The sequence below is a fragment of the Pleurodeles waltl genome, chromosome 3_1, assembly GCF_031143425.1.
Source record: "Pleurodeles waltl isolate 20211129_DDA chromosome 3_1, aPleWal1.hap1.20221129, whole genome shotgun sequence".
Taxonomy (NCBI): Eukaryota; Metazoa; Chordata; class Amphibia; order Caudata; family Salamandridae; genus Pleurodeles; species Pleurodeles waltl.
Genome location: NC_090440.1, coordinates 1,212,066,969 through 1,212,092,655, shown reverse-complemented (window position 1 = coordinate 1,212,092,655; position 25,687 = coordinate 1,212,066,969).

Genomic DNA, 25,687 nt, shown 5'->3' with positions numbered 1-25,687 from the left:
CCCAGGCCAAGTACATTGCTGCCAGGAAGGCTAGCACCCAACAGAGGCTACTGACAGCTGTCAGTACCCAGAACCACACCCTAAGCTCTCCACTGACAGGTGGCTGAGCTGCTTTAGGGGCATCTTTGGGGTCCTGGCACCCCTCTTGCTGTCTAGAGTGGGGGGCTACCACCTCCTGTGGCAGACACCCTCCTTCCACTCTCCCTTCTGTCAGTGCAGGGGCAACACCTTGCATCTAGACAGCTGCCTGACTACTCAGGACTTCCTTGGGGTCAGGTGAGGCCTCACCAGTGCCAACTCTGGGCTCCCCCCTTACTGGGGCAGAAGGCCCTTGGCTCCCTGGAACTCTCCTTAAGAGTGGCCTACCCTTCCTTTTCTTCTTTCCTTTTCTTGGGGACCCCTGTCTCTTAACTGTAGGGACTGACTCCCCAGGACTTTGGGTTGGGGGGGCGCCCTGGGCGACCACCCCATCTGTGACCAGACTCACCTCTGGGAGGTCATTGCCCAGGATACAATCTAGGGGGAGGTCAGCACTGACTACCACCCTAATCCAGTCAAGGATACCCTCCCTCTCTAGGGGCACTATGGCTACAGGTTTGGAGGTGACCTCCCCTGTGGCTATCCTGACTTTCTTTGTCTTTCCTGGGACATACATGTCTGGGGTCACTAACCGGTCACTCACTATAGTGTGACTGGCACAGGTGTCTCTCATGCCAGTGGTAGGGATCCCATTCACTTGAATGTGGTGGAAGTGCCTACTCCCACCCTCAGGGATCACCAGCTTACCATCTGGTCCTGTCTCCCAGCTCAATGCTAGGAGGACTTCATCATCTGAGGAATCCTCCTCTATGGCTACACTGGACAGCCCAGTGCTAACCACCTTCTTTGGACAGGCTGCATCTCCTCTGAAGTGACCTGTCTGCTGACAGTCAAAGCAAGCCCTACTGTCCAAGAGCTTTTTTAACCCTGGGTCTAACTGTCTCTGCTGGTCAGAGTGGGATTTACTCTCCTCCTTCTTAGGGTTCTGGGGTACAGAGGGAGTCTCTGTGGTGGGCTTACCACCTCCCTCCTTAGGTTTTTGGGGACCTGTCCCCCCCTTCTTGGAGTCTCCCCCCTGGGACTTGACAACCACCCTGGTTCTCAACCACTCATCAGCTGCCTCCCCTAGCTCTCTAGGGTTGGTCTGCTGAGAGTCCACTAGATGCTGGCGTAACCTTTCTTGGGTACAATTGGTCAAGATGTGCTCTCTCATGATCAGATTGTATAACCCCTCATAAGTATCTACTTTGTTACCAATAATCCAGCCCTCTAGTGCCTTTAGTGAAATGTCCACAAAGTCAACCCAAGACTGGGTACTGACCTTCTGGGTGTCCCTGAACTTCATTCTATATTGCTCTGGGGTCAGACCAAACTTCTTGGCTAAGCACCTCTTCATACTAGGGTATGAATCTGCCTCCTCCCCCCTTAAGGTCAGAAGCCTATCCCTCCCTGAGTTGGGGACCAACTCCCACAAAAGGGAACCCCAGTATTGAGGCCTAACCCTTCTCATTTGGAGTGCCCTCTCAAAGGCCCCTAGCCACTTATCTATGTCATCCCCCTCTACATAAGCAGGAACTACCCCCTTGGGTAATCTGGGGCAAACTTCCCCACCCTTGGACACCTCAGCTTCTTTATCGCTGCTTCCATCTCTTTTCTCTTTGTATGCCCACTTTTTCTTTTCTAGGGCCAGCTTGTCTGCTTCCAAAGCTATGTATGCTAGCTGGGCCTCCAGCTCTCTTTCTCTGATGGATGGGTTCTCTCCTCCTGAAAGGACCCCCTTCCCACCACTAGCTTTGGATCTGCCCCTAGTGACTGTATTTACTGAGGACCGTTCTTCCTCATCCTCACTTGGGCTCAGATGCCTTCCTTCCCCTGAGTGGTTAGAGCTTGCATCCTCCCTTCTTTCTCCCTCCTCTGGAGCTTCTTCTGACTCTACCTCTTGGGCCTCAGCCCATGCTGTCAGGGATGTGATCAGGATTTGCTTCCTGAGATCAGTGGTTGCAGGCAACCCTCTTTCAATACACAACCCCCTAAGCTGGACTACTGTCAGTGTGGGTAGGCTAGCCAGATCAAGCTCCATGGTTCCCTAGTTTTGTGTCAACAAAAACTTTTTGCAAAAATTGGAAACAAGAATTTAGAAAAATTACAAAAATTCAATATTTGAAATTAATCCAAATTAAAAATTAAAAACAATTTTTGCACTAGGACAATTTAAAGGATTTTTAATTTGTTTTACCTAAAACTGTAAAGTGATATTGAACACAAGTACAGGATCCCGTCGCTGCTTCCAATTATGTTGGAAAATGGGTTATTGGTAGGGCAGGTAGGTACCTACACCTAGCAACAAGCCACTAACCTCCACATAGGTACAGTTAGGTCTCAGTAAATTAATCCCAGCTCAACCCTTGGTAGCTTGGCAACGAGCGTCAAGGCTTAACTTAGGAGACAAAGTGTAAAGCATTCAAATATCACAAAACAGTAATTAAATAAAACACAGGAAACAGTTTAAAAATCCAAAACCAATTTATAAAAATAGTTTATATTTTTATCTTTAAAATGACACAAAAACGATTAAAATCGGTTCAGGGGAACCGGAGATATGAATTTTTAAAGAATTGTTACTTTTCTAGCGCTTAGAAACAAAAAGCGCCAATCGGGTCATCTGGTTGCACCTCGACCGGGGCAAAGTCAAACTTTCAGGCCGACCGCGATGGAGCCCTGCTCGGCTACAGGTCGCGGGAGGCCTCGGTTAAAAAGTTACCTTCTCACTTAGTCTTTATTTTGAAGTTTTTCTTCACCGGGACGAACCTGCCAGTTGAATCCGACCTCCTGGAGCCCTTGTCCGGATACGCGATGTGGGTTTCCTCGGTGGAGACTTTTACCTTCGGACTTAGTCGTTTTTTCGAGATGAAAATCCTTCGACCGGGGTAAACCTGGATCTTGATCCGACGTCCATGGAGCCCTTCTCGGATACGATGGCTGGGAGGTCCCGGTCAACTTTTTACGTTCGGACTTAGGGGGTCATTCTGACCCTGGCGGTAATTACCGCCATGGCGGAGGTCGGCGGTAGCACCGCCAACAGGCTGGCGGTGCACCGCTGGGCATTCTGACCGCGGCGGTTCAGCCGCGGCCAGAAACGGAAAGTCGGCGGTGTCCCGCCGACTTTCCGCTGCCCTTGAGAATCCTCCATGGCGGCAGAGCGCGCTCCGCCGCCATGGGGATTCTGACACCCCCTACCGCCATCCAGTTCCTGGCGGTTCTCCCGCCGGGAACAGGATGGCGGTAGGGGGTGCCGCGGAGCCCCTGGGGGCCCCTGCAGTGCCCATGCCAATGGCATGGGCACTGCAGGGGCCCCCGTAAGAGGGCCCCAAAAAGAATTTCAGTGTCTGCCTAGCAGACACTGAAATTCGCGACGGGTGCAACTGCACCCGTCGCACCTTCCCACACCGCCGGCTCAATTCTGAGCCGGCGCCCTCGTGGGAAGGGTGTTTCCCGCTGGGCTGGCGGGCGGACTTTCGCCGGTCGCCCGCCAGCCCAGTGGGAAAGCCAGATGACCGCCGCGGTCTTTCGGCGGGTACCGCGTGGCGGGCGGCGACCGCCGTCCGCCGCAGTCAGAATGACCCCCTTAGTCTCTTTTTTGGATGTTTTTCTTTACCGGGACGAACCACGAAGTCAGGCCGGGTCGCGGTTGAGGCAAGCCGGCTAGAATTTCCGCGGCGGGTCGGTCCCTCTCTGGAGCTTTTTTCCAAAAATTCTCAAATCTTTTCCAAACTTCTGGGGCTTCACCCAGATGTTCTTTTAAGGTTCTTTTGGGGTCCACAGCTCACCCCAAGGGTCCAGAAGTTCTGTGATGGTCCTTGGGGGGTGCGGACTTCAACTCCCAGAATGCACCTGGTGCAAACTCCTTTTTGGCCACTGGACAGTGGTCAGCTGGTCGCTTTCTTCAGGAGTTGGTGCAGGGGACTCTGGTTAGCAATTTTTCACCTGTAGCAAACAGGGAGTCCCTCCTTGAACCAGTTGAAGCCATGCAAAGTCCTTCTTGTGGTGAAGCCCAAGTGTGCAGCTGGTGCAGTCCTTCTGAGTGCAGGTTCCAGGTGCAGGCCAGGGGTCCAGCAGGGCAGTCCTTCTTCTTCTTTAGTTCCTTTCTTGTTGAATTCTGGAGGGGATCTGAGGTGTGGGGGCAGGTATGCCAGTTTTATCCTTGCTCCTGGGTGAAAAGCAGGGGGGTCCTGATCCTCCAATCAGGTACAGGGTCGTCCCCCTGTGATGACCACTTCCTGGGAAGTGTGGCAAAAATCCATCCCAAAAGGAAACAGTCTCTAAAAATCCAACATGGCTGAATCTGATTTTTGGAGGTTACATCTGGCTGAGCCCACCCACTGGTGTGGCTAAAAATCATAAACACACCCCTCTCCTGCCCTCTCCTAATCTAATCAAGGGGGCACCTAATTGTCTGGGGTTGCAGGATGTGGGGGTGTTGCTGGGTGCTGCAAATGTCCTTCTCTGCCTTTGAAGACCAGTTTGGCAGCCCTCCCCCTTCCTGCCTCACCATCTGCTGAGGGGAGATTCTCTCCCCCAAGCACATTCCTTTGTGTGAAGTCTGGCCACTTCACACCTCATCAAGGCAGCCTGGCAGAAGCTGCTGCAGGCTGGCCAATCAGAGCACAGCAGCAAAAACAATGCAGAGCTGAAATTGGCAACTTTTTAGGTAAAGTCTAAACTTTTTACATGAACTAGTTATATTAAATCCAACAACTGGAAGTTGTAGGATTTATTACAACAATTAATTTGATACCAAATTCTTGGTATGCAACATTTAAGGAGACTTTAAAATTTAAAATAAAGTCTGCCCATTCTAGCCTATGAAGGCCATTTACTTCAATGAGGGAAAAACGAATTTGGCTGTTTTTACCTCACCAGGGCTTATAAATCTATTTTTATAAAGTCCCTGCTTATAGTTACATGGCACCCAGCCCTAGGGGCACATAGGGCACACCTTAGGGGTGACTTATATGTAAAAATAAGGTAGTTGAAGACTTTGGAAGTACCTTTAATTCCAAAGTCGAATTTGTATATAACTTTAATTTAAAAGCAGCCAGCAAGGCAGGCTTGCTTTTAAAATGACACTGGGCACCTCAGCAGTGCACCTAGGTGTGCACCACCTATGCTGTGGTCCCTAAACCTACATGCCCTACCATATACTAGGGACTTATAGGTAGGTTAACTTAGCCAATTATAATTAGCCTAATTTGCATATCCATTTTACACAGAGCACAGGCCCTGGGACTGGTTAGCAGTACCCAGGGCACCATCAAAGTCAGGAAAACACCAGCAAAAAGAGGAAAATGGGGGCAAAAAGTTATGGGGCCTCTGCAATCAGCCCTGTTTTCTCACACAACCCCCCCCCCAGCCCACACGCCCAGGAGACTCAGCCTAACCCTGGGAGAGTCTTCCTGGCTTGTTAGGCGAGGAAGACAGTGAAGAAAACTGGCTGTCCCTTTGCAGGGCCTACTATGCCTTATATCCTCCTGTCAGGGTCACTCCCTATGGGTAGTGAAGCCATCCCAACAGTAAAAGGACCCAACTCAAACTGAAACTTTCCTCTAGGGGGGTCTTCCTCCTTTCTCTCTGCCAACTTGAGTAGTGAGGTGCCCACCTCCCCTACTCCAAACTTTGCTAGGGCAACACCTAGCTTACCCAAAGAGGTCACCCAACACTTGAGCAACCCCACCATGACCAATAGGGTCAGGGGGCCTACTTTGCTATTGGCCCTGGGGTCTGCCTCCCAGGCCAAGTACATTGCTGCCAGGAAGGCTAGCACCCAACAGAGGCTACTGACAGCTGTCAGTACCCAGAACCACACCCTAAGCTCTCCACTGACAGGTGGCTGAGCTGCTTTAGGGGCATCTTTGGGGTCCTGGCACCCCTCTTGCTGTCTAGAGTGGGGGGCTACCACCTCCTGTGGCAGACACCCTCCTTCCACTCTCCCTTCTGTCAGTGCAGGGGCAACACCTTGCATCTAGACAGCTGCCTGACTACTCAGGACTTCCTTGGGGTCAGGTGAGGCCTCACCAGTGCCAACTCTGGGCTCCCCCCTTACTGGGGCAGAAGGCCCTTGGCTCCCTGGAACTCTCTTTAAGAGTGGCCTACCCTTCCTTTTCTTCTTTCCTTTTCTTGGGGACCCCTGTCTCTTAACTGTAGGGACTGACTCCCCAGGACTTTGGGTTGGGGGGGCGCCCTGGGCGACCACCCCATCTGTGACCAGACTCACCTCTGGGAGGTCATTGCCCAGGATACAATCTAGGGGGAGGTCAGCACTGACTACCACCCTAATCCAGTCAAGGATACCCTCCCTCTCTAGGGGCACTATGGCTACAGGTTTGGAGGTGACCTCCCCTGTGGCTATCCTGACTTTCTTTGTCTTTCCTGGGACATACATGTCTGGGGTCACTAACCGGTCACTCACTATAGTGTGACTGGCACAGGTGTCTCTCATGCCAGTGGTAGGGATCCCATTCACTTGAATGTGGTGGAAGTGCCTACTCCCACCCTCAGGGATCACCAGCTTACCATCTGGTCCTGTCTCCCAGCTCAATGCTAGGAGGACTTCATCATCTGAGGAATCCTCCTCTATGGCTACACTGGACAGCCCAGTGCTAACCACCTTCTTTGGACAGGCTGCATCTCCTCTGAAGTGACCTGTCTGCTGACAGTCAAAGCAAGCCCTACTGTCCAAGAGCTTTTTTAACCCGTGGTCTAACTGTCTCTGCTGGTCAGAGTGGGATTTACTCTCCTCCTTCTTAGGGTTCTGGGGTACAGAGGGAGTCTCTGTGGTGGGCTTACCACCTCCCTCCTTAGGTTTTTGGGGACCTGTCCCCCCCTTCTTGGAGTCTCCCCCCTGGGACTTGACAACCACCCTGGTTCTCAACCACTCATCAGCTGCCTCCCCTAGCTCTCTAGGGTTGGTCTGCTGAGAGTCCACTAGATGCTGGCGTAACCTTTCTTGGGTACAATTGGTCAAGATGTGCTCTCTCATGATCAGATTGTATAACCCCTCATAAGTATCTACTTTGTTACCAATAATCCAGCCCTCTAGTGCCTTTAGTGAAATGTCCACAAAGTCAACCCAAGACTGGGTACTGACCTTCTGGGTGTCCCTGAACTTCATTCTATATTGCTCTGGGGTCAGACCAAACTTCTTGGCTAAGCACCTCTTCATACTAGGGTATGAATCTGCCTCCTCCCCCCTTAAGGTCAGAAGCCTATCCCTCCCTGAGTTGGGGACCAACTCCCACAAAAGGGAACCCCAGTATTGAGGCCTAACCCTTCTCATTTGGAGTGCCCTCTCAAAGGCCCCTAGCCACTTATCTATGTCATCCCCCTCTACATAAGCAGGAAGTAGTTCCTGGGTAATCTGGGGCAAACTTCCCCACCCTTGGACACCTCAGCTTCTTTATCGCTGCTTCCATCTCTTTTCTCTTTGTATGCCCACTTTTTCTTTTCTAGGGCCAGCTTGTCTGCTTCCAAAGCTATGTATGCTAGCTGGGCCTCCAGCTCTCTTTCTCTGATGGATGGGTTCTCTCCTCCTGAAAGGACCCCCTTCCCACCACTAGCTTTGGATCTGCCCCTAGTGACTGTATTTACTGAGGACCGTTCTTCCTCATCCTCACTTGGGCTCAGATGCCTTCCTTCCCCTGAGTGGTTAGAGCTTGCATCCTCCCTTCTTTCTCCCTCCTCTGGAGCTTCTTCTGACTCTACCTCTTGGGCCTCAGCCCATGCTGTCAGGGATGTGATCAGGATTTGCTTCCTGAGATCAGTGGTTGCAGGCAACCCTCTTTCAATACACAACCCCCTAAGCTGGACTACTGTCAGTGTGGGTAGGCTAGCCAGATCAAGCTCCATGGTTCCCTAGTTTTGTGTCAACAAAAACTTTTTGCAAAAATTGGAAACAAGAATTTAGAAAAATTACAAAAATTCAATATTTGAAATTAATCCAAATTAAAAATTAAAAACAATTTTTGCACTAGGACAATTTAAAGGATTTTTAATTTGTTTTACCTAAAACTGTAAAGTGATATTGAACACAAGTACAGGATCCCGTCGCTGCTTCCAATTATGTTGGAAAATGGGTTATTGGTAGGGCAGGTAGGTACCTACACCTAGCAACAAGCCACTAACCTCCACATAGGTACAGTTAGGTCTCAGTAAATTAATCCCAGCTCAACCCTTGGTAGCTTGGCAACGAGCGTCAAGGCTTAACTTAGGAGACAAAGTGTAAAGCATTCAAATATCACAAAACAGTAATTAAATAAAACACAGGAAACAGTTTAAAAATCCAAAACCAATTTATAAAAATAGTTTATATTTTTATCTTTAAAATGACACAAAAACGATTAAAATCGGTTCAGGGGAACCGGAGATATGAATTTTTAAAGAATTGTTACTTTTCTAGCGCTTAGAAACAAAAAGCGCCAATCGGGTCATCTGGTTGCACCTCGACCGGGGCAAAGTCAAACTTTCAGGCCGACCGCGATGGAGCCCTGCTCGGCTACAGGTCGCGGGAGGCCTCGGTTAAAAAGTTACCTTCTGACTTAGTCTTTATTTTGAAGTTTTTCTTCACCGGGACGAACCTGCCAGTTGAATCCGACCTCCTGGAGCCCTTGTCCGGATACGCGATGTGGGTTTCCTCGGTGGAGACTTTTACCTTCGGACTTAGTCGTTTCTTCGAGATGAAAATCCTTCGACCGGGGTAAACCTGGATCTTGATCCGACGTCCATGGAGCCCTTCTCGGATACGATGGCTGGGAGGTCCCGGTCAACTTTTTACGTTCGGACTTAGTCTCTTTTTTGGATGTTTTTCTTTACCGGGACGAACCACGAAGTCAGGCCGGGTCGCGGTTGAGGCAAGCCGGCTAGAATTTCCACGGCGGGTCGGTCCTTCTCTGGAGCTTTTTTCCAAAAATTCTCAAATCTTTTCCAAACTTCTGGGGCTTCACCCAGATGTTCTTTTAAGGTTCTTTTGGGGTCCACAGCTCACCCCAAGGGTCCAGAAGTTCTGTGATGGTCCTTGGGGGGTGCGGACTTCAACTCCCAGAATGCACCTGGTGCAAACTCCTTTTTGGCCACTGGACAGTGGTCAGCTGGTCGCTTTCTTCAGGAGTTGGTGCAGGGGACTCTGGTTAGCAATTTTTCACCTGTAGCAAACAGGGAGTCCCTCCTTGAACCAGTTGAAGCCAAGCAAAGTCCTTCTTGTGGTGAAGCCCAAGTGTGCAGCTGGTGCAGTCCTTCTGAGTGCAGGTTCCAGGTGCAGGCCAGGGGTCCAGCAGGGCAGTCCTTCTTCTTCTTTAGTTCCTTTCTTGTTGAATTCTGGAGGGGATCTGAGGTGTGGGGGCAGGTATGCCAGTTTTATCCTTGCTCCTGGGTGAAAAGCAGGGGGGTCCTGATCCTCCAATCAGGTACAGGGTCGTCCCCCTGTGATGACCACTTCCTGGGAAGTGTGGCAAAAATCCATCCCAAAAGGAAACAGTCTCTAAAAATCCAACATGGCTGAATCTGATTTTTGGAGGTTACATCTGGCTGAGCCCACCCACTGGTGTGGCTGAAAATCATAAACACACCCCTCTCCTGCCCTCTCCTAATCTAATCCAGGGGGCACCTAATTGTCTGGGGTTGCAGGATGTGGGGGTGTTGCTGGGTGCTGCAAATGTCCTTCTCTGCCTTTGAAGACCAGTTTGGCAGCCCTCCCCCTTCCTGCCTCACCATCTGCTGAGGGGAGATTCTCTCCCCCAAGCACATTCCTTTGTGTGAAGTCTGGCCACTTCACACCTCATCAAGGCAGCCTGGCAGAAGTTGCTGCAGGCTGGCCAATCAGAGCACAGCAGCAAAAACAATGCAGAGCTGAAATTGGCAACTTTTTAGGTAAAGTCTAAACTTTTTACCTGAACTAGTTATATTAAATCCAACAACTGGAAGTTGTAGGATTTATTACAACAATTAATTTGATACCAAATTCTTGGTGTGCAACATTTAAGGAGACTTTAAAATTTAAAATAAAGTCTGCCCATTCTAGCCTATGAAGGCCATTTACTTCAATGAGGGAAAAACTAATTTGGCTGTTTTTACCTCACCAGGGCTTATAAATCTATTTGTATAAAGTCCCTGCTTATAGTTACATGGCACCCAGCCCTAGGGGCACATAGGGCACACCTTAGGGGTGACTTATATGTAAAAATAAGGTAGTTTAAGACTTTGGAAGTACCTTTAATTCCAAAGTCGAATTTGCATATAACTTTAATTTAAAAGCAGCCAGCAAGGCAGGCTTGCTTTTAAAATGACACTGGGCACCTCAGCAGTGCACCTAGGTGTGCACCACCTATGCTGTGGTCCCTAAACCTACATGCCCTACCATATACTAGGGACTTTAGGTAGGTTAACTTAGCCAATTATAATTAGCCTAATTTGCATATCCATTTTACACAGAGCACAGGCCCTGGGACTGGTTAGCAGTACCCAGGGCACCATCAAAGTCAGGAAAACACCAGCAAAAAGAGGAAAATGCGGGCAAAAAGTTATGGGGCCTCTGCAATCAGCCCTGTTTTCTCACACTTGGGGATTAGGGCCTTGGCATGGGGTGAACAGTGTAAATTTAGTATTTGCATTTGTGTACCATCCTACATCTGAATCCCATTATTGACATGGTTATTCACAATTCCTAATGTGCAGTCATATTGGCAGCTACACCACAGCTACTTCTCAATGCATTTGCCATCCATTACACCCACCACTCAAGGTTACTATGGTTCCCAATGTGTTGTGAAGTTTGGATGTGTGTTTTCAATTGGTCATTGTTTGAGACCTGATTTGGAATCTTGGCCACTGTGATACGTCTGCCTGCAGCCTGATGCTCATGTGAACCCTGAAAAGCAGAATTATGTTATAATCTTATGTAGTATTGTATACAGAACTCACACCTATCATTTCTTGCATTGTACTCCCAGGTTACATATATGTCCATACACTTGTACACATCCATTCATGCTGTATGGTGTGTGTGTGTGATGAAAGTGTATAGTCAGATGTCACATACATAGAGATTGTCTTGAAGGGTATTTTGAACACATTGATTTTCAGCTTAAACATACCTTGAAGCGGACATTTTCAGTCCAACACAGCAATATACTGTTAGTTTTCAATTTACTTCAGAAATAAGCCTCAGGAAGTGCAGATGAAGATACAATCCAGACCCCAGTGCATAGTTATCAGCCAACAATCTTTCAACGCAGTTGTATTAACATTCTATGGCCATTGACATGTGACGTTCATCACTAATCTCCTACACAGTTGATGTGTCACATTACACAGAGACAAAGTGGTTGTGTAAGTGCTATTTATGTGAAAGTGCTGTAGTGCAATATTTACATAGTCTAGGATTTTGAGTCCATTAATGTGACACTTTCTATTGTGATGCTACACAAGTGCAATGGGCCATGTCATTGGACATGCTGGGGTGAAGTGTCATACAGTGCAGAGGAACATGAATTGCCAATGAGGTAGTGAAAGACAATCACAGAGCATAGTGTCAAGGTGCTGTGCTGGAGAACAGTGCATGTGAGCAGCTGTTGCAAGACTAGCACGTTAACAAGCACAGGACCTAGGATATCACTGCCCATGTGGCATGGACTTGTGCTACCGGGTACTCCTATGGGTGAAGGTGATCTGTTCCACATCTTTATCTTCTTATGTGTGTGTCGTCTCCTCTGCCCTTGGTGGTGGTGGGTTTGAAGGGGCAACACACACTTCAGTGTTTGAAGACGTAGAGTCAGAAATCCCGGTGGCTGCCAACTGTGGGGCTATTAGGGGCATTACTGCAGCAAGGAGGAGCTGCTGGTTCTTGAGTATAGCAGCTACATCACTGTGGTAGGCAGCCAGGTCGGCCCTGAGGGGGTCATGATTGCATTTGTGCACGCAGTGAAAGGTTTGGGGTTCCAAGTGTTGTGGCAACTCCCTTACTGCAGTGGTGAATTCCCTTACACTTTGTAGTCCTTGCAGGATGGATGTTAGCACTTGCATGGCTGCTGCCTGTTCTGCAGATGACATCATGCATGAACGCACCACCTCAAGGCTGGCTGCCATATTTTGCATCCCCACCCGCACCTCCTTGACAAGCTTCCGCTGTACTCCAACTACAGTCCTCTCAAAGGTGGTACCAGTGTCCTCAGAGTCCTCAGCTGGGTTGGAGCTGGCAGGTCGTACTATTGGGGTACTGGGTGAGTCCTCTGTGATGGCTGCTACTTCTGTGCTCCTCCTTGCGACTGAAGGTGGGGTCTGAAGGGTTCCAAGGACATCTTGGAGGGTCTGCTGGCTAATGTTTGTCAGTTTGTCATCCATGTCTTCAGGGAAGTCCAGGACAGGCATATCCCCAGGAGAGCCATCGTCCTCTGCAATGAGATATTGTACAATTAGTGTGTCTGTGTTGTGGCATTTGTAATGTGACGTTCCTGAATTCCTATTAGTTGCACATTGTGACCTTGGTTCCTGTTCATTGTTCCTGTCATTAAGAGTAGCAGTCTCCCAGGCCTATGCTCCACCTGCATGTCACATGTAGTGTGGGCAGTTTGGTGAATTGTCTGCGTCACATCCTTAAGGTGTAGGTTCTGTCCAAATTGTATGTTGCCACCTTCTTTTCCTACTCAACCCTCCGTCTACTTCCATTATCATGGTGTGGCCTTGCACTGGCTGTGGGTGTTCTGATGGCACTTGCACCACACTTAACAATCTGGAACTGACCCAGCCTCAGATATTTAACATCCACCTATATGTTGCTGAGACCTAGCATATGCTATGTATAGCATTGGGATGGCACGATAAAGGTGTCAGCATTGGTAGTGTGTACTGCTGATGTTGAGGAATGTATGCTACATTGGATTGCAGTGATGGTCCTGGCAGTGTTTCATTTCCTCTTATGACTGTGAGGGTGTGTTTCACTAGCTAGACACATATGTGCTCCCCCTCAATGCTGTTATCTTAGCACTATGACACTTGAGTTGTTACATGGTGGCATTGCAGCTATGGTAATACAGGCACAGGGTAGGCCCTGAAATGTGCAGCGTGGGTATGACATTACTGCTGTGTACCTCATAATGTTACTAACAATACCTGATGCTTATAGTGCCTATAGACATGAGCATTTGATAGGATTTTCACATTATTAGGAATTACAGGGGACTGATAACGTTGTCATCCTGGACCCTCTATTTTGGGTGTGTTTGATCCATGGGCACATAAGTGCCATGGCTACTTGACCTGCACACACAGCACAGATGATAGTGGCAACTGTTGTCAAGGGTAAATGCCACTTGCGGATATGGCCTGAGACTGGAAATTGAGCCCTAGTTCATGTAGCGACAATACCAGCAGTTTTACGTTGTACCCTACTCTCCTGGACTGGCTTTGCCTTTCTAATAGCCTTGGCATGTCAGAGTACCCCCTTGCAAAGGTTGTTGGTGTAGTGTTGTGCTATGCCCCAGGTTTCCCCTGCACAGCCCCTCCACCCGTGCCGTGCCCCTTTACCCTTTCCACTACCTGATTATCATGGCTGACATGCATTGTTTAGTTAGTATTTCCCCCCGTTTACAAATAACATTTATACATTTTTGTCCCCCATGCAACTTACCCTGCATCTGTGTTGTTTCCTGGAAGTCTGCACTGTCCTGTCCTTGAATCCCTGTGACGATCTCCTCAGGGATGACGGCTGCCACCATCTCCTCCATGTGGTACAGGGCCTTCTGTGTTGTTGGACTCCCACCTCCAGTCTGCAGTACTGCCTTCCTGTTCCTTGCCATCTTTTCCTTGGTCCTGCACTTGCTGTCATGCCAGCTTTTCTTGCACTCGGTGACTGTTCTCTGTACTTCTGCCACACTGTTGATCTTATCGACAATTTGTTGCCAAATTGCCTCTCTCTCCTCCCAATTGGCAGTTTAGAGGTGACAAAAAGTTGATGCTGGTGTTCCGTCACCTCTTTCACCAGTATTTCATGCTCCACTGCACTGAAACAACACTTCCTTTTCTTCTTCTTCTCCCTCTCCTGGCTCTTGTCTGGGTCCTCCTGGTCAGTTGTAGTCTTCTTGGGGTCTCTCATGGCTTTTGGAATCCATTTTGGGGCTCCTTAGCACATTTTGCTGTGTTTGCGCCGCTTTTTGATGCTATTGTGGCAAAAAAATGCGTTTATCCGGTTTGTAACGTCGTAAACCGGATTAAAGTCATTTTCTCTGCGTTAACGTTGTTCTTCTTAACAACGTTGCGCAATAGTTTGAGTAAAAGAAAATGACTCTAACCCGTGGTTTGCGCCACGGTGCGTCAAAGTATAAATTTGACACCTGGGTGGCGCTAAGAAATGGCTTTAGCTGGCGTTAAACTTTTTGACGCAAAACTGCGTTGGCGCAGTTTTGCATCAAAAAGTATAAATATGCCCCCAAGTTAGATAAGGTTCCATAGTAACTATGGTTTAAATCTGGACGTGGGGGGTCAAATGTTTTCAAATTCAAGGCCCCGTGAAGTCTAAGGTTTGAAATGTACTCAATAAGCTGTTTTTTGACCAGTTCCTTTGCATTTGTATGCTAGGACTCTGGATTGGTAAACATATTCTCCAGCCCTAAATTAAAAAAAAAGGTTTGCAAAAATGAAAGCCACCGAATTCTATTAGATTTGGCCACTTGTATACATTTGGTCATACAATCTTGTACCAAACTAGCTGCAGGGTTAGTCCAGGATCTAAGCCACAGCAAAAGTGGGGCAACATCAAACAAATCCTCTATATGCCGTAAGCCCAATTCCTCATGGCAGATGATATTTGCTATGTTCTTGGGTACGAGCAATAATCTATGAGCAAATTTGTTCTTGACACATTGAAGAAGGTCTACTTTGGTATAACCCCACAGACCCGCCCGTAAGTGGCTGCTGATACACATTTTGAATTATAAAGCATGACGATCTGGTGTATTGGCCTGTGGCCTAATTTGCGACCGAAGCGAAATATTGCTTCCATATTTCTCACCATTTGTTGTGTCTTGATTTTGAGATGGGGATTCCATGACATAGAAGAACTTACATGTAAGCCTAAATAACAAAAGTCTCTTACTTTGTTAATGGTATTTCCTCCCATAATCAATCGTTTGGACCTTGTATTTCGAGGGCCACAGGTCATGGCATAAGTCTTTGTAAATTTACTTTCAAATCTAGGTCCTGCATAAAAAATAAAAAAAGGTCCAACAAGCCTTGGAGACCATTGGCTGTACGGGCAATTAAAACTGCATCATCAGCGTAAGACTGGGAGCTGTCTCTGTCCCATCCTAGGAAAGTCCTTTCCATTTTTAACTAAGAAGCCATAAAGCCCATTAATATATAACAAAAATAAAAACAGTGCTAAAATACAGCCCTGTCTTACTCCTCGCCTTGATGGAAAAGGGGGAGTCCTCTCACCGTGCAGACCATACTGCACTGAGACCGTTAGGTCAGTATATAAGTGTTTTATTAACTCCAGCAAATTCCGTTCAACCCCCAAGGACTCTATAATTTGCCAAAGTTTCCCTCTGTTTACCAGGTCAAAGGCACTTGAGAGATCAATAAAAGCCAAATGAATGGATTCTTTACTTACAGTAACATACTTACCAAGGATAAGATGCAAATTTAATGTTTGTTCTACTGTACCTAAACCAGGTCTAAAACCATACTGAATTGGGGAGAGAATCTTTGCCTCCGTCACCCATTCCTCCAACTGTGTCAGGATCACACTCCCCAAAATCTTAGCAGTAGAATCTATGAGGGAAATTGGCCTATAACAAGTTGGATCTTGTCTGTTACCCTTTTTAAAGATAGGGATAATTATGGCCGATTTCCATGAGGAAGGAATATTACTCTTTATTTCACTTCACAAGACATTTGTACCTAAGGGGCCCCAGAGATCTGACATAGATTTGAAAAGATTACCAGGAACCCAATCCAGCCTGGGTGCCTTCCCTGATCGCGAACGGTTGATTAATGTAATGACTTCATGATACTCAAAAGATATATCTATTATATTCAAATTGGATTCTACGGGTTTCTGGTCAATACTATCATCCCCCTCAAGTTGTAACTCACTTCCAGGCTGGAAGAGCCTCGAAAAGTGATTCACCAAAATGGCTTCAGGCAATCAGTCTCTTTATTGTCATGTTCAGAGAAATATTACCACCCTCCAAAATTTTGAGGTATCCTTCAATTCAGTAGCTGCCAAAAGCTCTTCCCATGCTTTAGTTCTGATTTCCGTTTTTCTCTCTTCCAAGGTTGCCTTATACTGTCCCCTTGTCAGTTTAACTAGATCACTGGAAAAGGGAATAGATCTAAGTTTAAAAAAAAAGTTTTTATGAGCATCTGTACATGCGGAGTTAAACCATCATTGAGCCTCTGGACCCTGAGGAATCCTGTCACTCACTAATTCCTCAGAGATGGCATAGCTTAAATGTTCAAATTCCTGTCCCAAGGAGACGTGAGATGGTTGTTGCGACAGGCACAAATTGATGGAATCTAGCTTTTGTTCAATAATTTTCAGATTAAATATCTTTGGATCTACCCTTTCCCATTTCCTACGTGAACCAAACTTTTTATTAAAAACAAATTTTCCTCTTGATTCTCTATTCATTGTGATCAGTTTGTTGTTATAAGCCAGATTAATGCATAGGGGATTGTGATCACTAGCACAGTGTGGTATTATTTTAAAATCATGAATTAAATGAGAATCTGAAGAACTAATAAGGATAAAATTAATGATACTCCCTTTAGAATTCCCAGTAAAATTCCCCGTAAATTTTGGAAATTTGCGGGAGCTTTCTCCCTTGCATATACAAGGTCAAACTTATAAATGAAAGAGTTTAAAACTTCACCTTGGTTTGTATGAATAAAGTGATTTAACGTCTCTCTACCCTCAATGGGTGTACTACACACTTGTAAAGCTTCCTGATTACATAGGGGCATATTAAAATCTCCAACCCATATCATGATTAACTCATTATCCTGGAGCTTATCAAAAGAATCAAGAAAGTCTATTACCTCCTCAAAGCTTCCCTTCAGGAGGCCACGTGGAATATTGTTATAAACATTTATTAATTTAAAGCCCTTAGTCCCCTCAATTAGGAGTAGGACAACCATAAAATAGGATGAAGACCAAATTAAGGTTGTCTCCATGTTAGGGAGTTGTAATGAGACAAGGACCAAATGTCCCCCACTTGCCCTTCCCGCTATGGAGGATATTGCTGGTTGATATACAGACATATAACCATCCAGTAGAAAAGGGTCCCTTGACCAGGTCTCCTGCAAACAGATAATATCATATGTAGATATAAATTTCAGCCAGTCTGGATTTTTTACCTTAGGCCGAAGTCCCGCAATATTCCAACTAATTAGTGTTAAAGGTTTAAAGTCTAACCCTACCACCATTTCTGACCCAATGGTAGGAACTCCTAAACCATTAGGAGAAGTATCTGCCTTACCGGGCCCTTTCTATAACAAGGGTACGTCATGCCCATCTCCTTCCATTACCCCCTCTAGGACGACTCTCGTAAGCCTGTCCATATCTGCAAGTCAATCATTCTCGTCTATAAAGTCCTGGCAACGATTGACGGTGGAAACATATGTCCGGACTTGTGACATAACTGGTTCTATATTAAGATCGCACTGAGCAACTGTAGGACAAGCAAGAGAGATGGTTGGGTCATAAAAGTGACTTAGTGGGTAGATTTGAATCCCTTCTTTGGTCCTGGCACAGTGGTCTAGGTCAGCCAACAAATGCTTGACTAGGCAGGAGTTAGCAAAATTAATCACAACACAGTCACCCTCGTATACATTCTTTAATAAGCTAGCCCGTTACACTCTATGTGCCATAAGAATCTTATTATTTAAATCTCCTTGATATCTAGATTTGGTCCTCAGCCAATGAGCACAATTTCTCATTAATGCTTGAGTATTTTCATTTTGGCGGGGATCCAATGGAGGCACATTTACCAAGAACCAAAACATATGGCATACCGTCAGGAGGTACTTGCAATGTCTCTTCTGGGATATTAATGGGGTTAGTAAAAAAGGAGGTTGGGCACCCTGAGTGAGCGCCCTTCCGAGTCTCCAGGCAAGGCTTTGGCTCCATATGTGGGGGTCCAAGCCCAGCTGAAAGTTGAACCAGGAATGTGCCATTTTCATTGGATGGAGGATTATGCGATACTTTTTCATTTTTATGCAGTGCCTCTTGATTGAGGGGCTTACCAAGGTTAGATGGTCCTGTAACAGTTTAAGATATCATACTTATCATATTAGTATGGAAATGGTCCAGTCTTTTAGTTACCAGATTAATAAGTTTCTCCTTCAAAGCTGCGCAAAAAGGTTTGAGTATAGAGCCAATTATATAAATAAGATCATTCAAAAAAGCTCCTTTCTATCTGCAATCACTTGTCGTATTGGGGGCTGCCGATTGACTAACAGATTTTCCCAAATGTGTACAAGTTTTACTCTTGGTCCCAGGGTCTCACTTTGTGATTTTAAACAGTCCTCCCGCTTTTCTCTTTTTTGGAGGTGGAGAGACCGCCAAAGAGCGATCTATATTTTGTTCTTTAAGTTCACTTGGGGGTATGAGAAGCACCAGTTCCAGGCTGTAAAGAATTGGAGTTGGGAGCTTTCAGAGATACCTGATCCCTTTGCATGGACTTAATAAAAACAGTAAGCTCCAAGGGTGGTATCTGGGTAGATTTTTGGGCAGCCCCAATTGTTTCCTCTACTTGCTCAAGTTCGGACTCTATGGCCCCTCTGGCAGAAGATAAATAGCTAATGATTGATGATTGGGCTAAAGGGCCCTGGCCACCCTCCCCCTTTTGAATACTGATTTTCCTTTTTTCCATTTAGGAGTCCAAATGCCCACTCCACTGGCCTCTGTATTCTTCCTTGGGCCTCAATGAAGCACACTTCCCCTGGCATTGTTGGATTCCTCTGCGGTGCTAGCAACATTGGTTGGTTAGGATAAGATGAGTCTCCCATATGAATGAAAAAATATATTGAGCAAAGATTTCTAATCCTTTTCTGCATTTTTAAACTAGAAATTAAGCAAATAATCATATTGATTGATTGTACTTACCAACAAGCTATACCCTCTCAGGTCCAAGTTGTGACATTTGCAGGGTTATGCTGCTTTTCCATAGTACAAAGGTATCATGTGTTGACCCTTGGAAATGGGCACAAACGCATGAGATGTACATATCAGGTAAGCAGACAACTTGCACATTAACTGAATGGAAGTTTTTCAGATTGTGGTAGACCTGTTGCCTGGTGTGTTGTGATACTAACGCAATATGTGTGCCATAAATTGCTCCAACCACATGTGGTATGCCACACAAAGCATTACAAACTCCCTTCACATTTGCAAAATCCTTATTTAATGGAAACTGGATGAAGTTGCTGATGTGTCTTCTCAGTGAAAAAAAGGACTTCCTGTAGCACACCACTGAAAGTTGGTGGTGACATATCTCCAGATACTGCCGCAGTGTTTTGAAAAGATTCTTTGGACAAAAAATGGAGCACTGCCATGATTTGTACTACTGGTGTTATTGATGTATTCCTATTGTGAAGCAGAAGATCTGGCTCCAGCTGATAACATATACCAAGAAAAGTTTGCCCTTTCAATCTGAATGTTTTGATAATGTACCTCTCTTTCATGGGTGGCAAGGTCTGGAATTGGTCTAAACACTTCAGGCTGTTGTCTTCTACCTCTCCCTGGGTTCATATGTCTGCACTTAGAAAAAAAGAGAACTATCACTTTAAATGGTCAAACAATACTTTGATAATCCTCAGACATCTTATATCTTTGTACAATTCCATATGTTTTGTGAGATATGTGTGAGAAAGTAGCCTCTTTCTAGCATGGTTACCCCCACTTTTGGCCTGTTTGTGAGTGTGTGTCAGTATGTTTTTAATGTGTCACTGGGATCCTGCTAGCCAGGACCCCAGTGCTCATAGATAAAAATCTATATGTCAGTGTTTTGCCTGTCTCACTGGGATCCTGCTAGCCAGGACCACAGTGCTCATAGTTTGTGGCCTAATGTGTGTGTTGTCAGTAGTGCTTGACTATGTCACTGAGGCTCTGCTAACCAAATCCTCAGTGCTTATGCTCTCTCTGCTTTTAAATTTGTCATTGTAGGCTAGTGACTTCATATACCAATTTCAATTGGCACACTGAACCCCCCCTTATAAGTCCCTAGTCTATGGTACCTAGGTACCCAGGGCATTGGGGTTCCAGGAAATCCTTATGGGCTGCAGCATTTCTTTTGCCACCCATAAAGAGCTCAGACAAACCCTTTCACAGGACTGCCACTGCAGCCTGCGTGGAATACTGCACACACTGTTTCACAGCCATTTTCACTGCACTTAAGTAACTTATAAGTCACCTATATGTCTAACCTTCACTTGCTGAATGTTAGGTGCAAAGTTACTAAGTGTGAGGGCACCCTTGCACTAGCAAAGGTGTCCCCACATAGTTCAGGGCCATGTCCTGGGACTTTGTGAGTGCGGGGATGCCATTACACATGTGCACTACATATAGGTAGCCTCCCCCAGACTCTGGAAATGCTTTAAAGGACACAGTTGGCATCTTCCTTGCATAAGCCAATCAACACCGGTTCAGGGACCCCTTGTTCCATGCTCTGGTGCAAAACTGGACAAAGGAAAGGGGAGTGACCACTCCCCTGTCCATCACCACCCCAGAGCTCCTCCAGTGTGTCCCAGACTCCAGCCATCTTGCTTTGCAAGGTGTGGGGGCACTCTGGAGGGCTCTGAGTGGCCATTGTCAGCAGGTGACGTCAGTGACCCCTCCTGATAGGTCCATACCTGATAAGGTAGCCAATCCCCCTCGCACGACTATTTAGGGTCTCTCCTATGGGTTCTCTTCAGATTCTGCTTGCAAGTTTCAAGAAGGAATCCTCCGCAACTACTACTTCATACTCTGACCTCGGATCAACCGCAGCCTGCTCCAGGAACTGCTGTAACAGCAACAAATTATCCCTAAGGGATACTTTTCCTTTGCAACTTCAGCTCCAGCTAGCAACTGCAACATTTTCCACAGTGTGCATGCTCTGGGGACTCACTGTCTTTATCCTGCACCAGAAGGACCAAAGAAATCGCCTGTGGGGTGACAGAGTCACTCCCCTGCTCACTCAGGCACCTTCTAAGACGATGACTGGTACCCTTGGACTCCTCTCACAATGACGAACATGCTCCTAAGGACACAGAGGGTAGACCCCATTGTCATAGACTGTCCTGAGGTCCTGCTGACGCATTTTGGAGGAGGTAAGACCTTGCCTTCCCTTATAGCGATGGCACCCCTGTGTACTGCATCTCCTTCACCTCCTGAGACTTCTGTGCACTATTTGCAAAATTCCTTCATGCACAGCCTGGCCCAGGTCCCCAGCACTCCATCCCGCAATGCTCAACTCGCTGCGTTGTTTTCCAGCGGCGTGGGACCTTCCTTTGTTGTGCTGCACCAACCATGTTTTGTACCTTCTTTGTCCCCATGTCCTGGGACTCCCGTGGGTGCCTATCTGGCATCCTGAGGGCTCTCTGAAGTGCTGAGAGCCCCCACCTCCTCGTCACACAGAACTGAGGCCCCCAGGTCCCTCCTGGGTCCAGCCAGTGCCATTTTGATGCAAAATGCATATTTGGCGTAACCAAGGCTTGTTGGCGACTTCTAACACAAAATCACATCTGCATCCACCTTCACGTTGTGGGACATCCTTTGCATCACACAGGAACCCACTGTCATCTTCCCAGGGAGCATTTCTGCAGTCTTCGACTAACCAGGGACTCTTCTTTTGCACCCTCTTCTCTGTTGGCAGGGGCTCCTGTCCTTCCTGCAACTTCTTTCGACTTCTGGACTTGGTCCCCTTCTCTTGCAGGTCTTCAGGTTCAGGAATCCAGCAGTTGTTGTTTGCAGACATGGTTGGTTACTGCAGTAATCCATATCACAAGGTGTAGTGTGTCGTAAGGAAACGTGCAGCACTTTACTCCTGCTTTTCTGGGCTCTGGGGTGGGGTAGTTTACTTTCCTTTACTGTATTCGTACTCTCCCAGCGATTCTGCACACACTACACTTGTCTAGGGGGGAATTTGTGATTCACATTCCACTTTCTAAGTATATGGTTTGTGTTGCCCCTAGACCTATTTTCTCCCATTGCATTCTATAGCATGTCCTATTGTTTGCACTATCCTATGACTATTTACTTGTCTAATTTATTGTCTAGGGTATATATTGTGTATAATACTTACCTCCAGAAGGAGTATTGCCTCTAAGATATTTTTGGTACTGTGTCACCCAAATAAACTAACTTTATTTTTGGTAACACTGAGTATTGTCTTTACTTGTGTATACGTACTGTGTAACTATAGTGGTATTGCATGTCTCCTAGTTCAGCCTAAGCTGCTAGAACATTATCAGCCTAAGCTGCTAGAACATTACTACGTCACTAATAGGGGATAACTGGACCTGGTATAAGGTGTAAGTGCCCAAGGTACCCACTACAAACCAGGCCAGCCTCCTACAATATGTACACATCATTTATAGTGATGTTGTAGCATAGAATAACAATTCTGTTGTTTAAAATAAATAATGTGTAAATAATACATTTTAAATGTATTATTTAAACATTATTTATGTTGTTTTTTTCCCCAAAAAGACCGTCAATGGAAGTATAAAATAAACATTATCACTATCACATTTAAGCAGTGTGAAGCATTAAATTATACTGTTTCAAATTTATCAATAAACTCATTTTGTTTGTGTAATAAAGCTAACCACCATTTTGAGTGGTAGTGAAACACTTAACATTTGAAAAAACACTGGTTCGCATTCAAAAATGGCATCCGCCTGACCATGCCGTCAGGACATTTGCAATCCGAGTGCTGTTGCCAGAAGTTGACTGAATTGTGGGTGTAAAACTCCAGGACAGACACAGCCATAGGCTCATGTGTGACAGCAACGTACGAAAGCCATTGACTGTGTCTGTCGGGGATGACGTACATCATGTACATGCACGCAGCGTTATGAAACAAGCTCACTTGCCTCCTATCACTGTATCCAACAACACCTCTTCCACTTTTATTGCTGTGACTGACCTCTGGGAGCCATGATGGCGGGCAAATCAGGTGACAGGGCCTCTAACTTTTCAGCTGAGGATTTGGAACTGTTTACCATGGAGGTCCTGTCCCTGTACAGCCAGCATGTTTGAATGGAAAATGTGTTTAATACTAACTTGTTTTTTTAACATAGACTAAATTGTTCCTTTTACTACCTGAGTGAAGTGTCGTGGTTGGAGCGTAGTCAACTCAATAATTTAGCTGGGATCAAAATGCTGTTTGATAAAGTTTTGATTGTCTGTACATTGAAATGAACAGTTATCTGGATGAATAAAATGACTTTTCATTTCAATTTACTCACAATTCAAATCTTCCCATTCACAATTGCATGCAACTTACTTCCAGTGGTCAGTAGAAAATATGCCACAGGTATAATTGAACATTACAGTAATATGTAAAAATGAGAGAAATGTAAATTCCAGGAAAAACATTCAAGTTATGAACTTGTTTGAATCTTTTTTTGCGCTTTCAATTGATCCCATTGTCTGAGTAATGAGTATATGTATGTATTATACATGTAATGGTGCCATATATGGGAAAGGTATGTCTTGTGCTACAAGTATATTTGACACAGGCTCTCAGCCACCCATACAAATATGTCCCATTCCTACACACACACACTTGTTCATACCTCACTAAAACTGTTCTCACTGACACACGTCATCTCTTCCATACTGTCCTTAGTCATAGTATATGGTTCAAACCAGAGTTTCTGGTTCTAAAACATTAGGCATTAAGCCAATAAAGCTGGACGTGGGGGTATCTGCTAACAGTGTACAAGTTGTTAAGCCTACAGTAGTTTGCAGTGATTTGTACTGAACAGAAGTAGCTCTCACTACAGGAAATGGCCTGGATTTGTAAAATGAATATATTAAATGTGATGAAGGTACTCAACATTCACTACAAATTAGTATTGCCTAGGAAATAATAGTTTTTAGAAAATAATCTGTACTAACTTTTTAGAAATGCTTGTGATAGACTTTACAAAAATGTGTTAAAGCAATACAGTACAGACAAACAGAACTTCACAAAACATTTAGTTTTTCTTTTTTCATATTCATACAGGTCAACTCCCATCAGAAAAAGGTAATATGGAAGGCCGTTGCCAAGAAGGTGTGGATCCTGGGGGTCTACAAGCAGCACAACATACATTGCCGTAAGAGGTGGTAGAACCTATGATGCGGGACCCAAATGTTATAATAAGTCTAGTTCTGCCAGTCTTCCCAATGTGGAAAGCACGTGTGATGCACCCTGAGCCCCCCTAATGGCCTACATACTTGCAGGGCCTATCTGGATCTTGATGGACAGTTGAAAGTCCAACAGTATCATGAAGGGGGTAAGGTTTTTTTTTTAGATCTTATTGTTAGTTTACTGTTATTTGTTAAAGCAATAATTTATGGCATCAACATTAAGGTCGACACACATCAAATGCACAAGAAGAGCTTTGGAAGGTGTACGTTTTGCACATGGTGTATGATGATGTGCTTTGTGTGTTGATTTTTGCTAAATATTGCTTCTAGATTCCTTATCATCACCAAATGACTGTTTTGAGCAGAGACATGCCTGCCTAAGAAAAACAAGGTACCTGGACTTGTCTATTTTACACAGGAAAGTTGTACCAAACAGGCCACAATTGGTGCTTCTGTAAAGTGTGATGCTTCATCACAACTGTGAGGAGGTTATGTTGGCCCTATTACTGGTGACACAGCTTACAATGCTCTTATGATACAGTGGATGTTTCTTACTTCACATTGGTGAGTTGGTATGATGACCAAACAATACTGAGCATCTGATCCAAAATTACTAGGAACGTGAGAATAATGGAAACACTTCTTAGCAAAAACATTTCATGACTATTGAATATCTTTTCACTGCAAAATTCAAGTCAGTAAATATTAACATTTGCAGACTGGCATGAAGCCTTACTCTTTCACAAATGTGCATGTAAGGCAGTCTGTTTCAATAAACATGAATTTAGCAGGCAAACATTATTAAATTAAACATACAAGACTGTGTATAGATTGGTGACAGAGTTACACATACCCAAGACAACACTTTTGTGTTCTTTTCTATGTCCAGATGATAAATCAATGTTGAAGAAAAGGCATTATTGAAAGGGAATTTTGCAGATAGACAATGTGCATGGTACAAAGGTTTCTTGCTAGATATTTATTTTTGTGACATGAGTTCACTATTCAAAACAACTAATCTGTATCATTCAGAGGTGTGAAACAATTCTATGAAAAATTTGAAATATTTAAGAGAAAAGATCTAAAATGAAATGGGACTAATGATGGTAATTTATTTTAAAAAACTGTGAGCAAATCGGTCCATAATATCTTCCTTACATGCATGGGGTACTGGTAAAGTATACCTACGTTTTATAGCTTTGAAGCAGGTGAAAATTGGAAATTAGGAAATATTTTATAAAATGACCTTGTGATTATTTTGAT